The 12813-nt window shown below is 47.4% G+C and overlaps 1 protein-coding gene across 1 annotated transcript in view; it reads right to left on the reverse strand.

Annotated features, from left to right (window-relative positions):
• Positions 1-12470, reverse strand: part of LOC310958610 (ras-specific guanine nucleotide-releasing factor RalGPS1) — a 279502-nt gene extending 267032 nt beyond the window's left edge. The window contains exon 1 of the mRNA XM_083929621.1: positions 12350-12470. The gene's annotated coding sequence lies outside the window, so the exon portion shown is untranslated. The remainder of the gene's footprint in view (positions 1-12349) is intronic.
• Between the last annotated feature and the right edge of the window lie 343 nt (positions 12471-12813).

The following is a 12813-nucleotide window of genomic DNA, read 5'->3' on the forward strand; positions in this document are numbered from 1 at the left end:
ATCCGTGACTAGCACAGAAGTCTAATAACTGACGACCACTCAGATTTAGATCAGGGAGGCCGTTCCTCCCAATCACGCCTCTCCAGGTGTCTCCATCATTGCCCACGTGGGCGTTGAAGTCTCCCAGCAGAACTATTGAGTCCCCTACTGGAGCCCCATGCAGGACTCCATTCAGGGTCTCCAAGAAGGCCGAATACTCTGAACTGCTGTTTGGTGCATATGCACAAACAACAGTCAGAGTTTTCCCCCCTACCACCCGCAGGCGTAAGGAGGCGACCCTCTCGTCCACCGGGGTGAACTCCAACACCGCGGCGCTCAGCCGGGGGTTTGCGAGTATCCCCACACCCGCCCGGCGCCTCACACCCTGGGCAACTCCAGAGAAGAATAGTGTCCAACCCCTATCCAGGAGAACGGTTCCAGAACCGAGTTGTGTGTGGAGGTAAGCCCCACCAGATCTAACTGGTAGCGCTCCACCTCCCGCACAAGCTCCGGCTCCTTCCCCGACAGAGAGGTGACATTCCACGTCCCAAGAGCCAGCTTCTGTTGCCCGTGTCTGGTCCGTCGAGGCCCCTCACCTTCACTGCCACCCGTGCAGCAGCGCACCCGACCCAAGTGGTTCCTCCTGCGAGTGGTGGGCCCACAGGATGGAGAGGAGGGAGGTGCCACGTCACTTTTTCGGGCTGTGCCCGGCCGGGCTTCCTCCGGGCAGGGTCTCTCTTCCTCTTCGTTGTTTGTCCATTGAGTCTTTGTGAACCATTCTTAGTCCGGCCCCTCGCCTGAGACCACTTTGCCATGGGAGACCCTACCAGGAGCATTAAGCTCCAGACAACACAGCCCTCAGGTTCACAGGGACACACAAACCTCTCCACCACGATAAGGTGATGGTTCCCGGAGAGGAACCCATAGACCCATCTATAAAAATGTTCATCAAAATATGAGAACTGTGACATAACTGTCTTTGTACATTTTCCAACTTAAAGCAGCCACAATGTACTCAAAGTAAATGTCCCAAACACTGAAACTGTTTCCACCTAACACTGTACAGTAAGTTATAGTCCAGGCCTACTACATCAGCAAAGGCAGGTTTTTTTTGACAAAGAGAAGCATTTCTGCTTTCTCACACTGGATTCTGTTTCTCTTTTCATCAACAATATGTGATGCAGCAGAGAAGAGACGTTCGCTGTCCACACTTGTACATGGAGCCGAAAAGGAACTTGCATGCTGCTTTGGCCAGGGCAGGAAAGCGAGACATGTTGCTTTTCCAATACTGCAGTGGGCTCTCATTTCTGGGGATGAGGGGCTCACTCAGATAGCCATGCACCTACAGGAATGTAGACAAGTGTATAACTATGCATGTCTGATAAATTACCAGCAGTACTCTATACATTACGACATTGTCCTCCTCCCCTTAAGAGCTTTGATGAACTTTGCTCTGAGGAGATGACCAGTGCTTAAGGTCAACCTCAAGGGGGCAGAGAAGCATTACTAAATATTTTTTATAACAATTAGCATTTTCATTTAAGTAAATCTATTATTTTAGTAACTCTATAGAATTCACAGCACATTAATTAAAAAAAAAATCCCTACACAAAGGACTTCGTTATTTTTTTATAAAAGACTGGGTCTGATAATATTATACCTGCACACTTGTCAGGCCTGCCTGCTGTTCCATGGTCAAGTTTTCCTCCAGAATTTTGTCATGCATGTCAAGCAGCGACTTTCCACCCTCGTCACTTGTTCTTATCTTCTTCTCTTGCGGTTCCTCTGTGTCCGGTGTCTCCATAGCGCTGTCGCTGTGCGTCATTTTGTCCACTTGCTTCTGGAGCATATTTACCGCCGCTTGCTTGGTGACTTTGTCAAAATAACGGTCTTTGTACCGGGGGTCAAGGATCGTTGCCAAGTAGTAAAGCGGCTCAGAGAAAGCGCTTCCAAATCGCGCGTTCACAGCTTCCAGTAGAGTGTACTTTGCTGTGCGGACCCCACTGTCTGTGTCAGCTGCCTTGCTCAGCAATCGTTTCAGTGCCACAACAGACGGAATCACGTCCGCAGTAGTAGCCAGATGTGAGCTGATATCCCTCGTTAATTGTTCAAATGGAGTGAGAAGCGTGGTCATGTTTTCAACGAGGCCCCACTGATATGCACTTAAACACGCAGGCAGCTCATGATCTGCTCCATACACACCAAGAGCGCGCTTCTGATCAAGTAGACTTTTCATCATATAAAAAGTACTGTTCCATCTGGTCGCCACATCTTGTTGTAGAATCATGGGTTTCATACCTAGCTCTTGCTGTATGTCTCTCAGCCGAGAAGTAGCGAGTTGAGAATGGCGAAAATGTCCGACTATTTTCCTCCCGATCGCCACACAGTCAGAGATGCTCCGCTGGCTTAACACTCCATCATGCACTGCTAGCTGCAGCGTGTGAGCCATGCAGCCCAGGCTTTTAACGCCACACTCCTCCATTGCCTTCTGCATATTCCGCGCATTGTCGCGGAGAACAACATGCATATTGTCTTTTTTAATTTTCCACTTAGCAAACATGCAGTCAAATGCGCTAGCGATGGCGACTCCCGTGTGCGATCCTGCAAACTCTTGCGCATGTAAAACAGCTCTCTTCATTTCAAAGTTGTCATTAATCCACTGAGCAGTAAGGCTCAACATACTCATCTGACTTACGTCCGAGCTCCATATATCCGTAGTGAAGCTAATGTCAGTTACATTGTCCAACAATTTGTGGATATGCGTGGCCACGACTTCATACAAAGCAGGGAGGGAGACGTCGGAAAAGTAGCGCAGACTTGGTAGGGTGTAGCGGGGTTCAATATGCTCCATCAACCGCCGAAATCCTCGGTCCTCCACGATGGAAAATGGTTGGTCGTCAAGAGCAATCATTTCCATTACCTTGTCGGTTATTGTCCTGGCTTTTGCACTGTCCTTGGCAAATTTCTTGGTCTGGTCGAGTACCTGCTGTATTGGACTACCAGCTGCAGCTGCTTTCGTTTTTGCCTGCTGGCTAATGTTAGCAGCATTTTTTTCCCGCAGTTGTTTGTGTAGCTCTGGGTGGCGGTTTTTCAAATGGCATATTAAATTTGTGGTGTTGAATGACTTGACGCGGCATCCTCCTCGCATTACCTCGACTTTGCAGGTGTTGCATACTGCTTTTCCAGTGTCTTCGTTTGACACAGTGAAAAACGCCCACACCGCTGACATTTTTTCTCCTCTTCCGTTTAACATCCCACAATCCTGTGCCGCCTTTGCGTCACCCAGATAAATACACATGGCCATGGCCAAATCCCCCTCCCCCTCCCCTCCTTCTCCCGCTCCTTCACCCGACACAGCAACTAGCCGGATATACATCGGTTGTGCATATCGGCCCAATTTTACTCATCGGACCGATGCCGATGACGAACATCGGCCGATACCGATATTTATGCCGATATATCGTGCATCCCTAGTATTTTTAGAATCTAAAAGAAATAAAAAAAACAACCTAACCGAAAAAACGTGACCCGAAAACCGTGATATGAACCGAACAGTGGATTTTGTGAACCGTTCCACCCCTAGTATGGTCTAAAATTTATATCACAGTATAATTTGAAGCATAGGCGGTAACGGTATTATATCATGGTGTATTTATTTATTTTTCACTTTATATATAAATGCTTTGGAAATACTGTACAATTTGGGGCTCTTGTTTTTAACTTGAGTATTTTCTCTTTATGCTACTTTAACAGCTCCTCGCAAATCACAATAGCAATTCATACAACACCAATTTCTCACAACGCACCACCAATTCACACAACACAACAGCAATTCACACAACACACCACCAATTCACACAACAGACCAAGCATTTATAATGCTTGATATAACGTTCAGCAACGTTGGAGGGGAAAAGTAAGCTACTGTGTTACAGAGAAGAGAGATAGAAACTTAAATACGTATTGTCGTCACTGTGCAGTGTGTTCATTATGGCCAAGACTTTGCAGTGGATGAGGCAAAGGGAGAATATTTAATAAATGTGGAGCCACCACGGATGAAGCTACACCTGAGCCGACAGGCGCACCGCAATATGGTATGTTGTTTAGGCTACATTGTTTACAAGATCGACAAGGTGAACAAGAACCTGATGCGAACAGGCCTATCAATTAATTTATTAATCTATTATCTATATCAGTGTGGAGCATTTGAAGGCACCATGCCTCATCACGACGAGGTAATTAGTACATTAATTGAAACATAACATTTTATTTGAATTTGGTTTTATTGCTTTAAGGGGCCTCCACATGATCAGCTTTTTGCGCTGGGCTCGATGTGGGGTTGGGCGCAGACATCCAGTAAACGGCTAAATCAATGTTAGCATTAAAACAATCGTAAACTGGCTATTCACAAACCTGGTGTCACAATTATAAACCTCCAAGCATCATGTTTCCTTCCCAGATCGTGATACGACTTGAATGTAATGTTAAATAGATCGGGAAACTCGGACACACTATGATTTTCCTCAATCTTTCTAACCGGCTTGATGTCGCTCTCTGGTTGCCTAGGAAACACAGACGCCACACTCAAAGCTTCTTTCTCATTGGTTGCGCTTTTGAAAGGTCGCTACATATCATGTGTAGGGGCCTTTAGAAGTGTTTTTATTGTGTATACTAATGACAGTAGTAAAGAGTAGTCCACTACAGTGGGAATAACTTCCTCCATACCAATGGTAACTATGTAGGCCTGGCTCTGTAGATTGGAACTGTCCTCAGAGTGGCAGCCGCAGTGCGGTGTAGGGTGTTGCCCACCAGTGGTACCAGGATATTGGACCACATCCACATCCAAAACTCCATAGACTTTGTGACTTTGTCCTACGACGTGACTTCCTTGTTCATCTGTATTCCAACCATGGAGGCTCTGGCCACAGTAAGAGAGCAGCTCACACAGGACAACTCCTTACACAACAGAACAAATCTCAAACCAGACCACATTTGTCAACTTCTGGATTTGTGCCTGAACACCACATATTTCCAGTTTAATGGCACTTTTTACAGACATGGCTGTGCCATGGGTTCACCAGTATACAGGACAAGGCTTTGAAATCCTTCAAAGGAATAACACAGAGCCATTGGTTCAGATATGTGGGCGACACATGGGTTAAAATCAAATCCAAAGAGGTGCAAACTTTTACCGAACAAATAAACTCAGTGAACAGAAACATCAAGTTCACCAGAGAAGAAGTCAAGGAAAACAGTTGCCTTTCTTAGACTGTGACGTCCATATGGAGAATGACAGGACCCTACACATTGGGGTATACAGAAAACCAACTCACACAGATCATTATCTACTGTTCAACTCCCACCACCCCCTGGAACACAAGCTTGGAGTTATCAGAACACTGCAACACAGAGATGATAACGTACCCACCAGCTCACAGGCCCAAGGGGGAGAACGCAAGCACCTGAGAGGCGCCCTCACAACTTGTGGCTACCCCAGCTGGACCTTTGTGAAAAGGCAGTGGTTAAAAAAGAAAGAAAACAAGAGAAACAACAAAGTCATCCCGTATGTGGTTGGGGTATTAGAGAAACTCAGGAGGATCTTCAACAAACACTGCATCCCTGTGCATTTCAAACCCAGTAACACACTCAGACAGAGACTTGTACATCCCAAGAACAGAACACCAAGAACAGAACACCATACACCAACAAAAGCAATCTGGTTTATGCTGTCCAATGCAAAGAGGAATGCAAAGATCTCTACATTGGAGAAACAAAACAACCACTGCATAAACGCATGGCCCAGCACAGGAGAGCTTACTCCTCAGGCCTGGACTCTGCTGTCCACTTACATCTCAAGGAGAACACCCACTCCATTGATGACAACAATGTCCACATCCTGGACAGAGAGGACAGATGCAAAAGTAGAGAAACCATCGCTAAACAGAGGAGGAGGTCTGAGACACCACTCATCTCCAATTTACAATGCTGCCCTTTCATCCCTTCAGGAGATTCAACAATCGAACCTCAAAGAACAACTGTTCTGTCACTCTAACCATGCTCATTGGCACTTGGAGCACAAAGGGTTCCAGTGACATCATCGGCCTTGTGAGAGGTTAAATACTTGGATCTCCACACCAGTTAGTTGGACCAGTCCCAGCCTGGTCAGATGCGTACATGAACTGATGAAACCTCTTGGATGAGAGGTGAAACGTGTTCCTAGACAAATGACCAAGTCCAGTTGCTTTTGACTGAAATTGCTTTGGGGATAACGATGACCTGGACAAATGAGAACATTCACAGGCTTCATAAGCTACTTATTGACTACCCAATTTAATCATATGATGAAAATCATGAAAAAATAAAATCAATAAAAAATGAATTAATTTCGATTTAACCCAGCGGCACCCTAGCGCCCCCTATGGGCCAGCCACCACTGTGATCAACAATCCAATATCATTGATGCAAAGTGATAATATCAATGCATATCATCTAAGATTGACGTTTATTTTGAAATTCTAGTTTTTTTAATAATAGTTTGATTTTCATTTAAATGTCTGGAAGAGCTCAGTAACAAAATTGTCAAATTAAATAGAAGTTGTTTTGTGAGTCGATATAAATGCCACCGATTGTGTTAAATGGGCAGATGATACTCTCGCATATTGATTCAGGCTCCAGAATCCAATCCAAACAAAATCACACTGTGACAAAAATTTCATCGTTTTCAAAAGAATACTATAAAAAAAAAAAAAACATACAGCCACACTTGACAGTTGTCTCTTAGGGTGCACTCACACTGTTCGTCCGTACCCAGCCCCGGGCTTTAGGGTACTTGGGCCCCCCCCCTCCCCGCCGGCCAGTCCCGTTTGTACTCACACTACCTGGGCCTCGCGCAAATGCTGCATTGATCGACGTCATCGCGATGCGTCGCTTTCTTTACAAATCTTTCCATAGACCTCAGAGTTTTTGTGCGTCTTGTCCGACTGTTTTTGAATATTTTCATCCGACCAAATCTGCAGTAAACACTCCACCTCCACATCATGTCCGCGCATGGTCCGTCTTTTTTTTTTTTTTTTATGTCCGAACAGGGGACAAACAAGGAAGAGGAAGAGAGACCCTGCCCGGAGGAAGCCCGGGGCCCCCATCTGGAGCCAGGCTTAGACGGAGGGCTCGCCGGCGAGGGCCTGGTGGCCGGGTTTGCCACGGTGCCCGGCCGGGCACAGCCCGAAAAAGTGACGTGGCACCTCCCTCCTCTCCATCCTGTGGGCCCACCACTCGCAGGAGGAACCACTTGGGTCGGGTGCTGCACGGTCGGCAGTGAAGGTGAGGGGCCTCGACGGACCAGACACGGGCAGCAGAAGCTGGCTCTTGGGACGTGGAATGTCACCTCTCTGTCGGGGAAGGAGCCGGAGCTTGTGCGGGAGGTGGAGCGCTACCAGTTAGATCTGGTGGGGCTTACCTCCACACACAGTCTCGGTTCTGGAATCATACTCCTGGATAGGGGTTGGACCCTATTCTTCTCTGGAGTTGCCCAGGGTGTGAGGCGCCGGGCGGGTGTGGGGATACTCACAAACCCCCGGCTGAGCGCCGCGGTGTTGGAGTTCACCCCGGTGGACCAGAGGGTCGCCTCCTTACGCCTGCGGGTGCTAGGGGGGAAAACTCTGACTGTTGTTTGTGCATATGCACAGATCAGCAGTTCAGAGTATTGGGCCTTCTGGGAGACCCTGAATGGAGTCCTGCATGGGGCTCCGGTAGGGGACTCCATAGTTCTGCTGGGAGACTTCAACGCCCACGTGGGCAATGATGGAGACACCTGGAGAGGCGTGATTGGGAGGAACAGCCTCCCTGATCTAAATCCGTGTGGTCATCAGTTATTAAACTTCTGTGCTAGTCACGGATTATCTATAACTAACACCATGTTCGAACATAAGGATGCTCATAAGTGTACGTGGTACCAGAGCACCCTAGGCCAAAGATCGATGATCGATTTTGTGATCATATCATCTGATCTGAGGCTGTATGTTTTGGCACTCGAGTGAAGAGAGGGGCAGAGCTGTCAACTGATCACCATCTGGTGATGAGTTGGATCAGAGGATGGGGGAAGTTTCTGGACAGACCAGGTAAACCCAAACGAGTAGTGCGGGTGAACTGGGAACGTCTGGAGGAGGCCCCTGTCCGAGAGATCTTCAACTCACACCTCCGGCAGAGCTTTTCTGGCATCCCTGTGGAGGTTGGGGGCATTTAACCGGAGTGGGCAATGTTCAAAGCCTCCATTGCTGAAGCTGCAGCGGTGAGCTGTGGCCTCAAGGTCTTAGGTGCCTCAAGGGGCGGTAACCCTTGAACACCGTGGAGGACACCGGTGGTCAGGGCTGTCTGACTGAAGAAGGAGGCCTTCCAGGATATGTTATCCCAGAAGACTCCGGAGGCAGTTTCAAGGTACCGACAGGCCAGAAGGGCTGCAGCCTCCACTGTGTCAGAGGCAAAGCAGCGGGTGTGGGAGGAGTTCGCAGAAGTCATGGAGAAGGACTTTCGGGCGGCACCAAGGTGCTTCTGGAAGACCATTCGACATCTCAGGAGGGGGAAACGGGGAACCATCCAAGCTGTTTACAGTAAGGACGGGACGCTGATGACCTCAGCCGATGAGGTAATCGGGCGGTGGAAGGAGCACTTTGAGGAACTCCTTAATCTGACTAACACGCCCTCTTTTGTAGAGGCAGAGCTGGAGGCTGATGGGAAATCATTGTCAATATCCCTAGCGGAGGTCACTGAGGTAGTCAAACAGGGGTTGATGAGATTCGTCCAGAAATGCTGAAAGCTTTGGGTTTGGAGGGGCTGTCTTGGTTGACACGTCTCTTCAACATTGCGTGGAAGTCTGGGACAGTGCCAAGGGAGTGGCAGACCGGGGTGGTGGTTCCTCTTTTTAAAAAGGGGGACCAGAGGGTGTGTGCCAATTACAGGGGTGTCACACTACTCAGCCTCCCTGGTAAAGTCTACTCCAAGGTGCTGGAAAGGAGGATTCGTCCTATAGTCGAACATCAGATGGAAGAGGAACAATGTGGATTCCGTCCTGGACTTGGAACAACGGACCAGCTCTTCACTCTCGCAAGGATCCTGGAGGGGGCCTGGGAGTATGCCCATCCAGTCTACATGTGTTTTGTGGATCTGGAGAAGGCATATGACCGGGTCCCTCGGGAGATACTTTGGGAGGTGCTGCGGGAGTATGGGGTGAGGGGGTCACTTCTGTGGGCCATCCAATCTCTCTACACCCAAAGCGAGAGCTGTGTCCGGATCCTCAGCAGTAAGTAGGATTTGTTCCCGGTGGGGGTTGGCCTCCGCCAGGGGTGCGCTTTGTCACCAATCCTGTTCGTGATTTTCATGGACAGGATATAAAGGCGTAGTCGTGGTGGGGAGGGGTTGCAGTTCGGTGGGCTTAGGATCTCGTCTCTGCTTTTTGCAGATGATGTGGTCCTGATGGCATCGTCGGTCAGTGACCTTCAGCACTCACTGGATCGGTTCGCAGCCGAGTGTGAAGCGGCTGGGATGAGGATCAGCACCTCTAAATCTGAGGCCATGGCTCTCAGGAGGAAAACGGTGGATTGCTTACTCCATGTAGTGAATGAGTCCTTACCCCAAGTGAAGGAGTTCAAATACCTCAGGATCATGTTCACGAGTGAGGGGACGATGGAGCGGGAGTTTGGTCGGAGAATCGGAGCAGGGGAGGCGGTGTTGCAGTCGCTCTACCACACTTTTTTGACGAAAAGAGAGCTGAGCCGGAAGGCAAAGCTCTCGATCTACCGGTCAATCTTCGTTCCTACCCTCACCTATGGTCATGAAAGCTGGGTCATGACCGAAAGAACGAGATCGCGTGTACAAGCGGCCGAAATGGGTTTTCTCAGGAGGGTGGCTGGAGTCTCCCTTAGAGATAGGGTGAGAAGTTCAGCCATCCGTGAGGAACTCTGAGTAGAGCCGCTGCTCCTTTGCGTTGAAAGAAGCCAGTTGAGGTGGTTCGGGCATCTAGTAAGGACGCCCCCTGGGCGCCTCCCTAGGGAGGTGTTCCAGGCACGTCCAGCTGGGAGGAGACCTCAGGGAAGACCCAGGACTAGGTGGAGAGATTATATCTCCACACTGGCCTGGGAACGCCTCGGGATCCCCCAGTAAGAGCTGGTTAATGTGGCCCGGGAAAGGGAAGTTTGGGGTCCCCTGCTAAAGCTGCTGCCCCCGCGACCCGACCCCGGATAAGCGGATGAAGATGAGATGAGATGAACAGACGCACATAAAATGACGTCAGCGCCGCCATAGGCCTCATGCTCGTACACTTGCGCATGCTCGTGCTCGTACATTGGCAGACGTGCTTTACAAAAGCCCACCTCTCCCAAACGGTCTGTGGCCGGCAAGCTGGCTAGGCACTAGGCACTCACACTGGTCAAACGAACCAGGCTTTACCCATGAAACCTGTTTGGGCACGGTACGGATGGACAGTGTGAGTGTGCCCTTCTTCCTGTATGTGACACATGGGTGCAGATCCGGGGGGGGACATGTCCCCACCAATTTTTGAAAAACATGAATTGTCTCCCCCAATAAAAATAAATATAAACAAATATATTTCTGACTTCAGATTCATCCCTGCTCTCCTTCACTACAACACAAATAAACAGGGAGTTTCTTACACAGACGCTGATGATCAGCAGGCTTTAAAAAAGGGCTTCATATTTTCATATTCATCCATATCAATAAATCATGCATAAAGTAGTCCCATACACTGGGAGAAAGGGAAGATGGAGAGAAGAACTGGGGCTGAGGAGACTTTGGTTGAAGACCCTTAAAGACCCTTAATATGATGATTTACTAATATAACAGTTCAGTAAAATGGTGATTTACTAATATAACAGTTAAAATGATGATTTACTAATATAACAGTTAAAATAATGATTTACTAATAAAACAGTTCAGTAAAATGATGATTCACTAACAGTTCAGTAAAATGATGATTTACTAAGATAACAGTTAAATAAAATGATGATTTACTAATACAACAGTTCAGTAAATGATGATTTACTAATATAACAGTTCAGTAAAATTATGATTTATTAATACAACAGTTCAGTAAAATGATGATTTATTAATATAACAGTTCCGTAAAATTATGATTTATTAATATAACAGTTCAGTAAATGATGATTTACTAATATAACAGTTCAGTAAAATGATGATTTACTAATATAACAGTTAAGTAAAAAGTGATACTCAGTTGGCTGTTAGGACAAATAAACCACACACACACACACACACACACACACACACACACACACACACACACACACACACACACACACACACACACACACACACACACACACACACACACACACACACACACACACACACACACACACACACACACACACACACACACACACACACACACACACACACACACACACACACACACACACCAGGGGTGGGAGGGCTACATTCTGCATGAAAATAGATATAAACTAATATATTTCTGACTTCACATTCATCTCTGCTCTCCTTCACTACAACACAAATGAGTAGGGAGTTTCTCACACAGACGCTGATGATCAGCAGGCTTTAAAAAAGGGCTTTATATTTTCATATTCATCCATATCAATAAAACATGCATAAAGTAGTCCCATATACTGGGAGAAAAGGAAGATGGAGAGAAGAACTGGGCTGATGAGACTTTAGATGATGACCCTTAAAGACCCTTAATATGATGATTTACTAATTAACAGTTAAATAAAATGATGATTTACTAATATAACAGTTCAGTAAATTGATGATTTACTAATATAACAGTTCAATAAAATGATGATTTACTAATAGAACAGTTAAGTAAAAAGCTATCCTCTGTTGGCTGTTAAGGACAAATAAACAAGAAAGGTAAGAACAGTAAATGATTCAATGTTCAGTTTCTTTTTGAATGATATGGTGAGACTCTATGAAGTTGTGATTTATGGTGGCATGGTATGAGTAGCATTACCCACACACACACAAACACAAAGACAGACATTGGATCTGCACCTCTGTTGACATTACAGGGGTGGGAGGGCTACATTCTGCTTAAGGCCCAATAAATGCTGGAGCCGGCCCTGCACCATACACAAACATGTTGTGACAGCCGAGATTCGAGTCAAGTGCCGCAAACAGACACGCATATGATCTACGCTCCTGACACCCAACACAACAGCCATGTCCATCATGTATCTGTCCACATAGTGTCCTGTCGTGTCGTTTATAGCCCATCAGATTCCCCCAGCCAGGCCTACTGGTGCTGTGTGCATCATCGGCGCTGCACAGCCTCATCTCCCCGCACACAGTTACAGCATGCTAACGCCTCTGCGGTGCCTACCTTTCCACCAGGCACAGTCCCTCGCTGCTGCTGCTGCTGCTGCTGCTGCTTTATCAATACAGACGACAATATGAGGCCACATTAAAACGAGGACAGCTACGGTGGTTGATTAACCCCAAAGCGGTGTTTTCCCAGCACTGTCCAGGGAGGTTACTCTTCCTTTGAGTCGAACATGAAGCCAAGGTCATAACGTTTGGTCCGCAGGGTCCACAAACCGCGTGGGATACATTTGACGAAATCATACAGACATGACTGTCACGTGCCAAATTATCTCTAGAGGGGAAAAAAGTGAAAATGAAGAAAAATCGCCAGCAGGAAGTGACAGGTAGGCGCACATATCTTGACAGCCAGGTGTAATGCCTAATCAGCCACTGCGCTCCACGGAGAGCTCCCGCCTCTAATAACAGCGGGCCAATCAGAGCGCGGCTCTAAGCTCGAGTCCTTCAGACGCAGGTGCATCTACG

This window comes from Echiichthys vipera, assembly GCF_963691815.1.
Source record: "Echiichthys vipera genome assembly, chromosome: 16".
NCBI classification, from domain to species: domain Eukaryota; kingdom Metazoa; phylum Chordata; class Actinopteri; order Perciformes; family Trachinidae; genus Echiichthys; species Echiichthys vipera.